The sequence below is a fragment of the Protopterus annectens genome, chromosome 13.part0 (assembly GCF_019279795.1).
Source record: "Protopterus annectens isolate FY-2018-M chromosome 13.part0, PAN1.0, whole genome shotgun sequence".
In the NCBI taxonomy this organism is placed as follows: domain Eukaryota; kingdom Metazoa; phylum Chordata; order Ceratodontiformes; family Protopteridae; genus Protopterus; species Protopterus annectens.
Genome location: NC_056747.1, coordinates 1,025,149,918 through 1,025,166,189, shown reverse-complemented (window position 1 = coordinate 1,025,166,189; position 16,272 = coordinate 1,025,149,918).

Below are 16,272 nucleotides of genomic sequence, written 5' to 3'. Positions count from 1 at the left end.
TGCACAGGACACCAAAGACAATCATAAGGCTTTTTTCAGTTATGTTAGAAACCTGGGATGCAATTCCCAGACTTGTTCTGAGTTGATTCTAAATGACAAAAATACACTGAACCCACAGACATCGCCAATATCCTGGCAGACAGGTTCAGTGCAAACTTCTCCACCCCCCCCCAAAAGAGCAAGTATCTATCCCGGCAGAGGGCTGCCACCCAAACATCTCTGATGCTCAGGTGAAGGCTGCCCTCTCCAAAGCAAAAAACACTGCTTCCATGGGACCAGATGGCATCCCAGGTTGCGTCCTACATGAACTCCAAGAGGAACTAATCCCTCAAATAAAACAGCTATACAATCTCAGCCTCACTACAGGATATGTGCCCACAGAATGGCATACAGCAACAGTGGTCCCACTCCACAAAGGTGGAGCCTCTACGGACCCTGGAAACTATCGCCCCATAAGCCTGACTAGCTTAGTCTGCAAGGCTATGGAGAGGATCATCATGGAGCTCATAAACAAAGACATTGGGGACCTACAGACACTAGATCCTACCCAGTTCGGCTTTGTCAAGGGCAGATCCTGCCTTTTGAACCTGGTTGACTTCTTCGAAACAGTCACCAAAGCCATAGATGAAGGGAAGGTAGTCCACACAGCCTATCTGGACCTTGCAAAGGCATTTGACACAATACCCCACTCGGGCATCATAGATAAGCTATCCAGCTTAAATATAAACCCCTATGGGTCGCAAACTGGCTCAAAGACAGAACTCACAGAGTGAGAGTTGCTGGAGCCATGTCAGACTTGAAACCGGTCACAAGTGGCGTCCCACAGGGTTCTGTCCTGGGACCACTCTTGTTCGGTATATACTTTTCCGAGGTACAGGCAAATGTGGGAGGACTATGGCTCACCAAGTTCGCAGACGACTGCAAACTGGGCGCCATAATCAACTCTCCAGCTGACACAAACATCCTTCAAAAAGGTCTCACAGAGACAGATAACTGGTGCCAGTGCCATAGTTTAAAGCTAAATGCCAAAAAATGTATAGTCATACCCTTTGGCAAAAACAATGTGCCCACAAATTACCAGATAGGCAGAAACCCATTAAGTACAGAGAAAGTTATTAGGGACCTGGGGACCCAAGTTGATAGCAATCTCTCCTTTGAAAACCACATTGCCAAAGTGGTTAGAAAGACCTTCTACATAGCCCACCTCATCACGAAGGGTTTCAAATCTAGATCAAGAGAGGTAATCGTGCCTTTATTCATCCCTCATCAGGCCCATCATAGAATACAATGCCCCTTTTGGGATGTACCTTACCCGACACCTGCAGCAATTAGAAAGACCCAAAAGTATCTCACCAAGAGGATCAAGGGTCTCAAACAGATGCCATATGCTGCTCGGTTAAAAAAACTCCAGCTCTACTCAGTTGCATACCGCCTACTTCGAGGCGATCTATGCCTGACATACAAAGCTTTGTCAAATCCAGAATTAATGGACATGCTCCACCTCAGTAAATCTAAATCTCTTAGAGCCACACCGAGGGACTTGAACCTCAGCACAGAAATAAATAGAACTTGCTGGAGGGACAGGTTCATAACCCAGAGGCTCCCTTCGCTCTGGAATAGAATTCCAGTTCATGTGAGGCAGAGCACCTCACTGAATCTCTTCAAGAAGAATCTCGATAGGTGGATGGGGGATCGTAGGTTTGTCCCAGGAATTACTCCCGTGTCACTATTAGACAGAGGCACAGTAAACTAAACCTTAAAAAGGGCACAGTATACTCAAATCAAGGGGTGGCGTAAGCCATAAAGAATCGGGCTAGGCTTATAATTGCCCCAGCGCAGATAGCCTAGTATGAACCTATGAACCTATGAACCGATAAATAATCTAGCAATGTTGCCTTCCTCACTCATACCCTCTGAAATTAACAATGCTGATTTCTAATATCCTTCCTTAAACTCAACGGTCACAGATCTGTATGTGTTATTGCAACCTATATTTCTCCTGATGATAATGTCCATACTGCCAAAGAACTCTTCTGTATCTATGAATCTCAATAAGAAACAATAATACTAGGAGGCCTTAGTATCGACTTGCTTCCCACAAACACCATAAACTTATATGGCCTCAAACAACTCACCTCTACAGTTACTCACCATAAGAAAACTAGCACTAGGCAATCTCATTGACTGGATCCTTACCACATCTCCCAACAATATAATTTCCTCAAACACTTTGTCACATTCACTAAGAGATCACCACCCTACATTCTCTATAAGAAACTATAACAACTTACCCAAACAACACTACAACAGCCAGGTAAGAAAATCTTAAATCGTTGCCAAAGAGAGACATTTGCTAATAACATAAAGTCCTATATTTGTAGTCTGTTTAAAACACCACCCCAAGATGAAACTGTATCTGAATTCAACAGAATAATTTTAGTTATTCTAAATGAAACTGGTCTTCTCAGAGCCAAAAGAATCAAAGCCAATCCAGCACATTGGCTGACCAAAGAAACAAAGCAACTCATAAGCCAAAGAGACAAGCCCTGAAAATGGTTACAAGAGAAAACTCAGGCTAGACTACAACACTAGAAGTAGCTCAAAAATAAAATAAAATGCAAGATTAAAACAGATGAAAAAAATAAAATCAAAACCACCTATAAACATTCAACTCCTAAAACAACACACACAAACTGATCCATCCACAGAGACCCAGTCAATTGACATAGCAAATCAGTTCAACACTTACTTCATGCAAACAATTGTATTTGTAATCAACCACAATACTCCTAGCTCCCAACCCACCACTGCAAAAGTGGACAACAAAAATAAACTGACCTTCAAACATGTGTCTGCACCTTAAGTCACATCTTTTAAAGCCAAAACCAACCACTCCAACCTTAGACAATATACCAGCTGACTATTTCAGAACTAAAACTGATGCCCTAGCATATGCAGTTTCTAGTTTAATAAATAGGCCCAACATGAAATACTATGTACCTACATTGTGGAAATAATCTTGCCATCCTATGTCTACATAAAAAAGGCAGTTCCACAGATATCTGAAACTATAGATCAATGACTATTATATTCCCTCTGCCCAAATTCCATGAGAAATGTATCCAGTCACAGATATTCAATTAAATAACTGAAAATAATGTTCTAACATAATCTCACCATAACGTTTGTTCCTAATATAATACCACTACTGCCCTTCTTAGCTTTAAACACTATAAACTATATAGAAATCCCTGGATCTGCACTCTTCCTAGACCTATCAAAAGCATTTGACTTGGTATCCCACCAAACATTATTAAACAAACTAACTACCATACCACTTTATAGCACATCACTCAACTGGTTTCAGATGTATCTGTCAAATAGATGCCAGACAGTTAAAGGCAAAATGAATTCTTATCCTTTGTCCTTGCATCTCTCTGTTGGTATTCCTCAAGCATTCAGCCTTGGCTCATTACTTTTAAGATATTCTTAAATGACCTTCAGATAGCAAGTAAATACACCTCCATAGTCCAGTATGTGGATGACTTCACCTTGATCTGCTTTGGCCACACCCTGGAAAATTACAAGCAAAAACCAATGATTCTTTTACCTCCATATAAATGCAGCTAAGAGACTATTAATTTTGTTTTCTACAAAACAATTGACTTCACAGAAAGTACTTCAAAATACTTTCAATATATCCTCATCAAAAAGTACAAAACTTATTACACACACCAAACTTCTTGACAAATTAATGATAAAAACGTGAAGTCTGATCTTCACATAAAACACCCAAAACTTGGCTCCCTCTGTAGGATCAAACGATATATAACTGATAACACTAAAACATACATTGCATCAACCCATCTTCTTCTGACACTCCTTTATGCTGTTCCAGTTTTCACAAGCTTGCAAACCTCCACAGTAAACTAAGCTAAAACAATGCTATAATAAAGCTGCTACATCCTAAGTTAATTTAGAACACACCATTGTCTGGAACTGAAAAGTTAAACTGGACAAATCTACCATGCTACCTGACCTTCTCACAGCTAGTGACAACTCACAATACCATTAAAAAACAGATCATTCCAATTTCTAAATGGTATAATCACATACTGCTATGCTAATAAATTCTGGGGTCTATATTATAAGATTGACGTTGAAAACATCGAACAACATATGGTCGACACCATATGGTCGATGTCTTCAAACATCGACCTTATAAAAGGACAAAAAAAAGTACCCTAATGGGTTTAAGCAGGGGGCAGGCCACCTTGCACCCCCTACACCCCCCACTACTTAAATATATCAACTCTGAGACCACACTACATTGCAGTAAACGGAAATATTCCCTTATGGAGATTTCCTTTTACACACTCGAGATTCTGTGCATTCAATATTTTCTTATCGAGAATGTTAGATTCGACATTGTCGGTTTTCAAGAATATAATATAGACACAAATTCTGTGCTCCACAAGTAAATGCTAACTACTTTTAGCAAATCAAACAACTCAGCAGACTTGTTATTCCCCAATGACATTTCCAAGAAGTATAAATCCATTCCTCTACTTCTTAGGCAAATTGGAAATCTAAAATCCATTAAACAACAACTGAAAAACACCTAGCAGACCCCTGGCTGTGCTCCTGCCCTTCCCAGGCTAAAGCCCCATTTTATACCTCCTTACTACATGCTGCATCTCCCATAGTTTTATCCCCCAGGACTAAAATCTCTTGCCTTCTGTTTCCCTCTCTCAAGGTGAAATCTAACAATTATAAACTAATTTTTGCTGACTCAAATGTATTACTATAGTTATCAGTATCCCTTGCTCAATTATTACAGAATATTTCTTCACACAGCTGATATTGCGAATGTCAATATGAAGTCTGCACACAGACATCCATCATTGTTAATTTTATAATGTAATAAGAATGCAACTTTGTAAATTGCAACACTACCGCAACCCTGTATATTATATGAAAATGTTGAATATATTGCACTCCTTTAGTGAATCTAAAGTGAAATTTGCAAACAGATATTAATCCCTGTTAATAGTATAATGTACTATGAATAAACCTCTGAATTTTGTATATTGTAATATAAATGCAACCCTGTATATTGTATGTAAATGTTGATAATATTTTACTCCTTATGTCTTAATAAAGATGTTTACCATCTCTATATATTGTATGTATCTCATGTTTATGTATTTCTACTATTGTATGACAGTTGGAGCTTATCTCAAACCCAGTCACAGTAGGCAATAAATTAGTACATACATATATATATATATATATATATATATATATATATATATATATATATATTTATTTATTTATGGGTCTATATCAGAAGCTCAAGTTTTTAAAAACGCAAAATTCATATTCTCGAGATGATATGATCGAATTCCAGAAATCTTGAACTTCAAAAACAAAAATCTACCAATTTTCAATGTTTTGCAGGGGCAAGCCTGCTTGCACCCCCTGCATATTATATATACCAACTCCAGGATCACACCACAGTGGGGAAAAGGGTAAATTCCTTGATCTGCATTGTACTGCAATCTTCATTGAAAAGCATTGAGCTTTGGAAACTCAATCATATCATCTCAACAATATGAATTTTGAGTTTCAGAAACCTCAGTCAGCATTTTTTTCCCTTTCAAAAAGGGAAACCATATATATATATATATATATATATATATATATATATATATACATACATTATATATATACACACACACACACACACACACACACACACACACACACACACACACACACACACACACATACATATATGGGTGGGTTTATATCACAACATCGAATTTGCAAAACTCCGAACAGCCAAAACATCGAATGTGCCATTCATCGAATCTGTTCATGTGGGGGGTTGCGCCCCCCGACACCCCCCGCTACTTATATATACCAACTCCGAGGTCACACTACAGCAAGAAAAGGGCATATTTACTGATCCTCACTGTACCGTGATATCACAAGTACAGATTTGATGTTTTGGCCGTTTGGAGTTTTGCAAATTCAATGTTGTGATATACACCCTATATGGGTCTACTAAATAAATCATCAGACCCAAACTGACAAAAAAATATCAACACATTACTATTCTTGCATCGAGGAGTAACTTCAGCACATGCAAGGGTAAAACACAAAAACAGAAAGAAAAAAAATCTTTTTGCACGATTTGATACCCTTGTTGGAGTTTGGGTTAAAACAAAATGAGGCCACAATTCCTAATTCCAACTCAAGTTGCAACATGGAAAAATCACTTGAAAGAACCTTAGTTATTTAATACACCTCTGGTAGTAAGATGGTCAATGGCATAATTAACAAAAGGTCTTCCAAGAATGCTGCACATTGAATAACAGATTAATTCTAGCTCTCCCAGTGTGAAAACAGAAACTTAGCAGAGAAAGCCAGTATATTTATATTTCTGGGTAAATTTCAGTAACTGGCTAATAAGTGCACTGCCTGGATGATAGTGAAAAAAATACAGAGGACCTGAAGGAAAATCATCACCAAAAGGTGTGGAAAAACATTGACTAGGTACTGTAGCTGTTCAGAAAAAATGAGTGCAAGCTCCAGACATGACTTCCAGTAACCTAGTATAAGACAACTGCACGCAGACCTGCTGAAAATAAATGAAATACTGATATACTCGTATATCAACTCAAAACAACAAATGGCTGGAAAAAAATGGAAGAAGTTTTAAACAGATATTCAGATGATGTGATAAAACTGCAAAAATCAGAGGTCAAAATGTAGAAAAAGGTTGGCTGAGTATGAGTCTGCTCAAGAAGAGATGTTCAAAAAAATAAAGGAATTAGAGGACAGAGCACCTAGGGAAAACCTGAGATTTTCTGCTGCACCAGAAAAGCTGAAAGGAGCAGACTGTATTAATTTTATGAAAGCACAAATAAGCAACTGGACTGGTATTCCACAGCAGGAGTTGTTAGTTGAAAGGACACACCATCTGCATGCCCCAAACTTGGTTATGAAAAAGCAACCTAGACCTTGAATAGTAAAGGTGCAATCCTACAAGCAAGGAGTTTATTTTGACAGAACTGTGGCAGAAAGATAAAGTACTAAAAGTGGGTGACAGAAAAGTGTTTGTGGAGACTGATTATTCATTGTACACGAGGCAGAAGAGGAGTATTCATGGAATGGCAAGAAGCAGGCATGAAATTCAAATTGCTGTACCCAGCTATCTTCAAAATATTCTTCCCTGAAAGGACAACATTTTTTTTGATGAAGTACATGCTAAGTATGAAATACAAAAGTTTGTCCAACAAAAAGTGAGCTGTGAAATTGAAGGAAATTCAGCTTCTTGTTCTGGTTATAAAGACCACAGAGAGACTGTGCTAGTGCTAGTGAAACATTTTCCAATTTTTCAATGGAAAATGCTTCAGAAAAGGAAAAAAACACAAGACTTGAAGAATATAATAAACATTAGAAATGAAGCAGAGACAGGATCTGGGAGTTGGAGATGAACAGGAATAAAACCAGTAACTTGGAAATTGACAAATGTGGGATTACAGAGTAATAGTTATATTTGTGAAACATGACAGAACAATAAAATCTGGAAATATTGGACTCTTTTGGACTTTGTTAAACTTGCAGGGGACTCTAAAGCATATGCCCTACTTCATGTCATTAATGTTGGGAAAAATACTTAAGTGAGGGGGTTGAGGAGGGAGAAAGTAAACTGTAAGTAAAACAATTTTTTTCTTAATGATACTATTTTATAGTGCATTACTTTCTCCCCCCCCCCCCCCGGATTCTCTATGCCTTGCACGGCGTGCAAGATCGGTGCAGGAGCTCTAGCAAGCAATATGTCTGCTGTGAGATACAGGGGAGCACTCCTGCACTAGTCCTGACTAAGCCCCTACATGCAAATCACCCCATTTGCAGGAGAAATTCATGCAAATTAGGTGATTTTGTGATCCAGGAAGCTTGCAATCAGCCATGCAGGACTAGTGCAATCTGTAGAAATGTACTCGGTTAGTAACCGAGTACATTTCTGCAAACTCCAAAACGGAGCTGTGACAGCTCCAAATAAAGGCTGTATATCAGTTATTAAGCATGCCAATGGCCAAGTACAAGGCCATTGACACTGCAAACAGGCAAAAAAAATAAAAAAAATCAACTTTTATTTATTTATTTTTTTGGCCAACCTCGGCTGTTTAAGTATAGGGCAGTGGCATGCAAATGGGATTGGGGAGGGGATAACAAAATAAACCTAAATTAAGTATCCTAACTAAAATCAGTATTCTGCAATGCAAGATAATGTCAGGCAGAAAACAACATGGCCAGTGAGTAGTGGTTGCTAAGGGGGGAGGCTCAGTGTGAGACATGTAACTATGCATTAGCAGGCAATCCTATGCAAATAAGGGGAATGATAGTGAATCCCAGTTTTCCCCAGCATGTTAGTCAGGTCCCAACAGTGTAATAGTAGGAATAGCTTGGTACAAGCCTAGGTGTTAGGTGACATCGTGGGGGGGTGTCAGGCATACTGTAAGAGGATTGGCGCGCTGTGGCTCAGGTTTGCTCCAAGCTTAGCACAGCTAAGCTAGGGGGTGTGTCTGAATCTGCCTAGCACTCTTTAAATCGCCTAAGCGGGTGTGTGCACCACGCACCGGTTTTTGAAGGAAGAAAAAAAGTTAAACCAGGAAATAGCAGCACTGTGCACATTTGAGACCCTGCTTGCTCATCGCACCCCCAGGCTTAAAAGGAAGGCAATAGAAAGGGCAAACAGCAGTAGAAAGGTAATCAAGGAGAGCTAGCATAGCTGGCAGGTGAAATGTATCAGAATCAGCCAATTACACAGGCAGCAGACCAGCCCAGCCCAGAACACTGCTATAAACTATGCAAACACCTTCCCCTCTGGTTTTTCCCACACTCTACACCACCGGTGTGTACAAGTGGAAACATTTTAATGAACAAACCTACAAAATGAGAGGGGCTACAGCAGGCAACATAGAACAACATATGCAAGAGGCTGAGGGTGGTGAGGATGTTAATGCTGCCGATCAACTCACAGTGAGGAGACAGAGAAGAGTGTACAGACCCAGGATAACCTACCAGGGGCTACATGAGCTGGAGATAGTGGAGCAATATAGGGTGGACAGAGACCTCCTACAGCAAATTGTTGAGCTGTGCCGGCCACACCTGACACACCAAACTGACCAAGGGGAACATATCCCACTGGATACCAAGGTATGTGTAGTCCTTGGAATACTAGCCACAGGCACCTCCCAAAACTCAACTGGGGATATCATGGGGATCTCACAGGTGACAGCATCCAGAGTATTTCACCAGTTCCTGGATGCCATGTCAGCACATGCCAGTGAGCACGTATATTTCCTAACACCCTTGAGGTGTTGGCCAGCAATATGCATCTCTTCCACCAAATAGCAGAATACCCTGAGGTAGTGGGTTCTATAGACTGCAGGCAGGCACATGCTCATTAAAGCACCACCCCGGTGATCAGGGTATGGTCTACATCAACCACAGGGGCATCCCCTTCTTCAACTGCCAGGTCGCCTGTAATGCCCAGGGCATTATAATGAATGTGTGTGCTGGCTGCCCTGGAAGCTATCACGATTCCCACATTTGGCATCTGACACAGCTGTACCAGAGATTTGCCAATGGGGACATCCCATACAGTCATCTAGTGGGGGATGCTGGTTACACACTGGAGCCATGGCTGATGACACCCATCAGAAAAGCACACACACCTAAACAAGAATGCTATAATGAGGCACATGCACAGACCAGACTTATAATAGAGCATGTGTTTGGGATGCTCAGGTCATGGTTCCGGTGTCTGGACACATCCGTTGAAGCCTTGCAGTACTCACCAGCTACATGTACCCAAATTGTTATGGTATGTGCCATGCTACACAATATGATCCTGAGGAAACAGCTGCAGCAGAAACAGCATGGGGGAGGGCTACACAGCCCCCCACCAATGCCAAGGCCTGCACAGGCACAGAGTGACTCAGAGGAGGAATAACCTGAGCCTGCCCCAGTAGGCAGATGGAGGCATGCCCAGTATGCCGAGGCCATGGTAAAGAGACAACACATAGCACATGCACTGACACAGTAGGGACCCAGGGAATGACACCTGTCTCTGACTCGCACATACAGTAAAAGGGATGCCAAACATGACACTACCTGTGCTCAACCATGTATAGGGAGTGTACTATGTGCATCTAACATAGGAAGCCTTCCAGCACCATCTGAAATTCTGGCACACCCACAAGGTAAGTCAATCAACCTACCAATTGCCAACTGGAGTAGAATGTGTCATTACCTGTATGTATGGTATGGATGTGAGCATGCAAGGGAATTGGGTGGCTGAATGTTATGGCAGCAGAAAGTAGACACCCATAGTGGCACCATGACATCTGTAACACATACTAGAGTCACCATAGTTGCCAGTACTACACAGGGTGACAACACTCACTGCAGAAAATGTGCTGGGCAATATGTGTGTCCAAATGACTCACACATGCCAGTCAGGGCGGTTCACATACCCAGCAACAGTCTCAGTCAGCAGGGCAGGTGTAGACAAACCCAACCCAAGCCTGTGCTATGGCCTCTGAATGATGGCTATGAGTAACCCCCCCCCCCCCAGGCCTACACAGACAGACTACAGGAGGTCATGCAGTGGGATGTTAGTTCTGAAGGTTAGGAAGTCAGACACTAATATGTAGGGCAACCAAAGCTAAAATCTGTAGTACACTGGTATGTCTCTAGTCAGCATGATAGGTAAGAATACAGAATTAAATGGAGTACCTGACATACCAGTATAGTCATAGCAAATGTGTACACTTGTCAGGTGTGCCCCCCATCATACGTAGTAATGCAATAACAGTCAGGTGTGTCCCCCCCAATCCCATGTAGAAATAGTCAGGTGTGCCCCCATCCTATGTAGAAATTTAGTAACAGTCAGGTGTGCCCCCCCAATCCTGTGTAGAAATGTAGAATTAGTCAGGTGTGCCCCCCATCCTATGCAGAAATGTAGTAACAGTCAATGCCAAATGATCGACGGATAACCTGCAGAAACAGCATGCTACCTGCAGGTGTACAACACAAAGGTCAGCACTGCAGTACAAACTACCTGGATTCGATCCACACATTAAATACAGATGGGCATACTGGGCATGCTCACACACTTAAACACATGAAGGCCATGTCTGCAAACACCAGGGACCAGAGATATCTGGCAGTCACAGATGTTAGTGCAGACACTCCTCAGTATGCACCACTCATACCTTGCACACACAGTGGATAGGAATGCAGACATATATGTAAGGACAACACACTATAATAAGCCAAAGGTAGATGTACATAGATGTATGGAAGAGGGTGACTGTGACAAGGAGTCATCCAGGCCTGTCCCACCCAGCACACAACCAAAGGGCCCCAACCACATGAGGTTCAGATGTCACGCACTGCAGATACTAGCCATCAGTATCTGTCAGCATTACAGACTATGTGTTGCACGTGCTAGCTGTGCAACATGACTGTACAAGGAAGTAGTCATCTAGCAGCTGTATACATGCACCTGTAAAATATGACCCTGTGTGTGCCCACATGTGGCGTGTCAACCTCTAGATGAATGAGTTATGGCCCATGCACACTCACTGCCCTACCCATAACCCTACTATGACAAGCCAGCTGAGATCATCCACTGTGAAATACACCTTTGGGAGAGTTGTAGCCCAGTAATCTCCATGGCATGCCCCATAACTGCATACTGCTGTAGTGTGATAAACTAGTTAGGTAGGAGTTCCAATCACAGACATGGCAAGTGTGTGTGTGTGTGTGTGTGTGTCTGTGTGTATGTGTGTGTGTGTGTGTGTGTGTGTGTGTGTGTGTGTGTGTGTGTGTGTGTGTGTGTGTGTGTGTGTGTGTGTGTGTCTGCCTGTGTAGGGAGCAGTGTTTTTTAGGGTAGTCACACTCACTACAACTGAAATGTCATCCACCTAGAAATACATCTCTGAAAAGGCTGCTGCCCAGTAATCTCCATAGCACGTGCCATAATTGTGTACTGCTGTAGTATGATAAAATAGCTAGGTAGGAGTTCTAATCCCAGACTTGGCAATTGTGTGTGTGTCTGTCTGTGTAGAGAGTGATGCTTTTTAGGGTAGTCACACTCCCTACAATTGAAATGCTCTACTTTGGTAAGGCTGCTGATGTCATCCACCTAGAAATATATCTCTGGGAAGGTTGTAGCCCAGTAATCTCCGTAGCGCATGCCATAACTGTGTACTGCTGTAGTGTGATAAAATAGTTAAGTAGGAGTTGTAATCCCAGACCTGGCAATTGTGTGTGTGTGTGTGTGTGTGTGTGTGTGTGTGTGTGTGTGTGTGTGTGTGTGCATAGACAGCAATGCTTTTTAGGGTAGTCACACTCCCTACAACTGAAATGCTCTACTTTGGTAAGGCTGCTGATGTCATCCACCTAAAAATACATTTCTGGGAAGGTTGTAGCTCAGTAATCTCCATAGCACATGCCATGACTGCATGCTGCTATAGTGTGGTAAATTAGGTAGGTAGGAGTTCTACTCTCAGACTTGGCAAGTGTGTGTGTCTGTCTGTGTAGGGAGCAATGTTTTTTAGGGTAGTCACACTACATACAATTCAAATGCTCTACTTTGGTAAGGCTGCTGATGTCATCCACCTAGAAATACACCTCTGGGAAGAATGTAGCCCAGTAATCTCCGTAGTGCGTGCCATAACTGCGTGTTGCTGTAGTGTGATATAGCACTCTGGTAGGGTTTTATTCCCACCCATGGCAGTTCTGGATGTTATGTGTTTGTTTCAATGTCTGTGCATGAAGCAATGCATTCTTGGCTAGTCACACTCAGTACATTTCAAATGCCCTACTTGGGCAGTCCTGCTGATGTTATCCAATGTGAAATACAGCTTTGGGAAAGGAGTTCTCCAGTAATCTCTGTGGTGCATCTTATAACAGCTTCAAGCTGTAGTGTGATATAGACCTCTATTAGGGGTTCTATACCAACACATGTTGGTTGTGGATGTTTTGTGTGTGTTTCAATCTCTGTGTAGGGTGCCATGCATTTTAGCCTAGCCACACTCACTACAATTCGAATGCCCTACTTTGGCAATCCTGCTGATGTCCTCCAATGTGAAATACACCTTAGGGGAAGGTGTTCTCCAGTAATTCCTGTGGTGCATCCTATAACAGCTTCATGCTGTAGTGTAATATAAACATCTGTTAGGGGTTCTATAACCATGCATGTTGGTTGTGGATGTTTTGGGTGTGTTTCAATGTCTGTGTTGGGAGCAATGCATTTTAGCTTAGCCACACTCACTACAATTAGAATGTCCTACTTTAGCAATCCTGCTGATGTCATCCAATGTGATATACACCTTTGGGGAAGGGGTACTCCAGCAATCTCAGTTGTGCTTACTATAATTGCATACTGCTGTAGTGTAATAAACTAGTTAGGTAGGAGTTCTAATCCCAGACATGACAGGTGTGTTTGTGCGTGTGTGTGTGTGTGTGTGTGTGTGTGTGTGTGTGTGTGTGTGTGTGTGTGTGTGTGTGTTTGTAACTCGTATCCCGTGCAGAGTTGGCTGTGAGTGTGTAACAAGTGGGCCCAATGTGGAGTGGGTTTTGCAAATTTCTTATATGGTGGCCCTAGTATATATATCACAATATCCACCATACAGGGATAACAGAAGTGAAATAGCAAAGAGGCTGGGGTGCAAATCCATATCCATACATGTTACATCAAGGCCAGGCAAACAAAGTTAGCAACCCTAGTATTAGCCAGAGAACACTCTCAACCCATGTCTCATACACACACACACTTGCCTAGGCAACAGCCACTATGTTGGTGGTACACTGCATATTGCCCACTGATAGTAACTATGGAGTGATTGCAGTGGCCTACAAAGGGCATGGCACCCTGTCCATCTGTCCAATAGGCACGTACATGCAGGCGGCGCACCTTCCCCATGTTCCAAACTGGACACCTGCAACACCTGTGATGCCATCAAATGTGACCCACAAAGGAAATACCATGCCTGAAAACATGCCCTGTATGGACCGATGCCACTGACATCAGGGAATGGCATTAGCATGCTTTCAATGTAGGTGCAGGGTAAACCTGCTGTCCATTACCAGTTCCCATTACATGTGGCCAGGACTGGCACATCTGATGATAATCTATGTGCACAAGATGGGTCAGATACCCCAGGTACAGTTCCACATGTCACTGTACATGCATGTGGGAGGTGTGCACATCACAGACACCATCCATGTCATGGACTAAGGAACATGTACATGGCAAGCAATGCACAGCATTGGCCTCACGCAATAGTCACCCAGGTGACTGGATGGTGAATGCAATACCCACCTGTGTGGGCAAATCTGGAAACTACACCGCTGAGCCACAATGCAGACCGTTGTCATGTGACCTGATGCCAAGGTATATCCATCACCTAGCCTTGTATAACTGTCTGGCACAGTTGACCAGTACACACCCGTGAATCAATGCACCCATGCACGTCAGTACTGGCAGTGTGTGTTTGTATATGTGTGTGAGTGTGTGTGTGTGTGTGTGTGTGTGTGTGTGTGTGTGTGTGTGTGTGTGTGTGTGTGTGTGTGTGTTGTATGATGTGTATGTTCACATTCACACTCACTACAACCCCCATTGGCATACTGAAGCATGCTGTCTAATGTCAGACACCTCCTCATACCCTTTGCCCATATAACCTCCATATGACCTCTGTGGTGCATGTGATGCTTGCACAGTAATGTGTTGTGGCAATCTCACTAGTGATGAGTTGCATCCCTGGCTCTGCCAAGTGTGTCAACATGTGTACATCCCTGTGAGAATGTGGCTGTGTTGATGCTGGCACCTGTTCATGCGGACAGGCACGTGTACTACATCTACCGTATAGTTAACATATCCCTGTTGCAGATGTCACTCACCATCACATATACGTTCTGAGGGCTCCACAACATGTAACCTATGTGATGCATCCAATAACTGCATATAAATGTGATAGCACTACATAGTCATCAGGGGTTTGATAGCCTGTGCTGGTAGGTGTGTGACACAAACATGCTTAAGTTTTACTCTCCAACTTCTCCCTGACTTGTCTTTGCCTCTGTCTGCCTCTCTCACTCCCTCTCTAGTAGATGTGAAGACCTACACCTGCTTTTCTTAGGCAGCAGCATGTGTATTTTAAGTGATGCTCATGATCAGCTGATGGCCTCTGCACAAAATCAGCCCTCTCCTAGCTGATTGCATGTGGAACAGCTGTAGTAACATTCCCATAGCCAATTGCATGGAAACACACTCTAGTATCTAGGAACATCATGTTGGTGTTGGGCCTTCTCATTCACTGTGAACAGGAACTCAATCTGTTGTTTGGCAAACAGCATCTCAGATGGATTGAGGATTTACCTCTAACAACAAACACTGTGGAAACAGGGCAACACACAGGAGGGGTTGTGCCTGACTTGACTACAGACTGTAAGTGCTGCTATGCTGCATTTGGAGTAATGTTGGTTTAACAGGGTGTGTGTGGATATGGCTGTCCTACATGTTTTAATACCTGCCATGTCAGTTCTATGTTTATGAGGAATCCCCATCTGTAGGTTCATCTGCAGACTGGTCAGTGTGTGTGGTGCCTTAGGTTTCATGTGTTACCCACAGAACATCTAACTGTGAATTGCAAAAGGTAGAGGGAGGATTGCAGTCTGTAGATGGTAAAAGCCATGGCAGTTGCTGACTTCATATCCCTCATAGGACATATGTTGCAACAAACCCTGTTACAACAGTAAATGTATGAGGTTATCACAGCAACATGTCAATATTGGCCCTGCGTATGTGCTTCCAGCCACAACTCTATCAACCTTTGTACATAAGTCATGCATTAAGAGGTACATGTGTGCTGTACACCATAATTAGTGTCATCATATCTGATAACAAGCCAGTGAGATATCAGACTGCTACACATGTTATGTACAGAAGATGTTATATTTGATGACATAACCTGGACATTCTGTGGTTGTTTGTACAGTACTGAGGTCTGTGTACTTATGGTGAATGTTGACAGTGTGTGTGTATTGTTAATATGTACTTTAGCTTGTGTACAGACTGTGGTAGATGTCATTGTTCTTGGTCCCATCCTATCTGATATTACATGCTGCTCCACCGTATGTTACCGTATTGGCTTACATGTTTGTAGGGCCATACACACACATGTC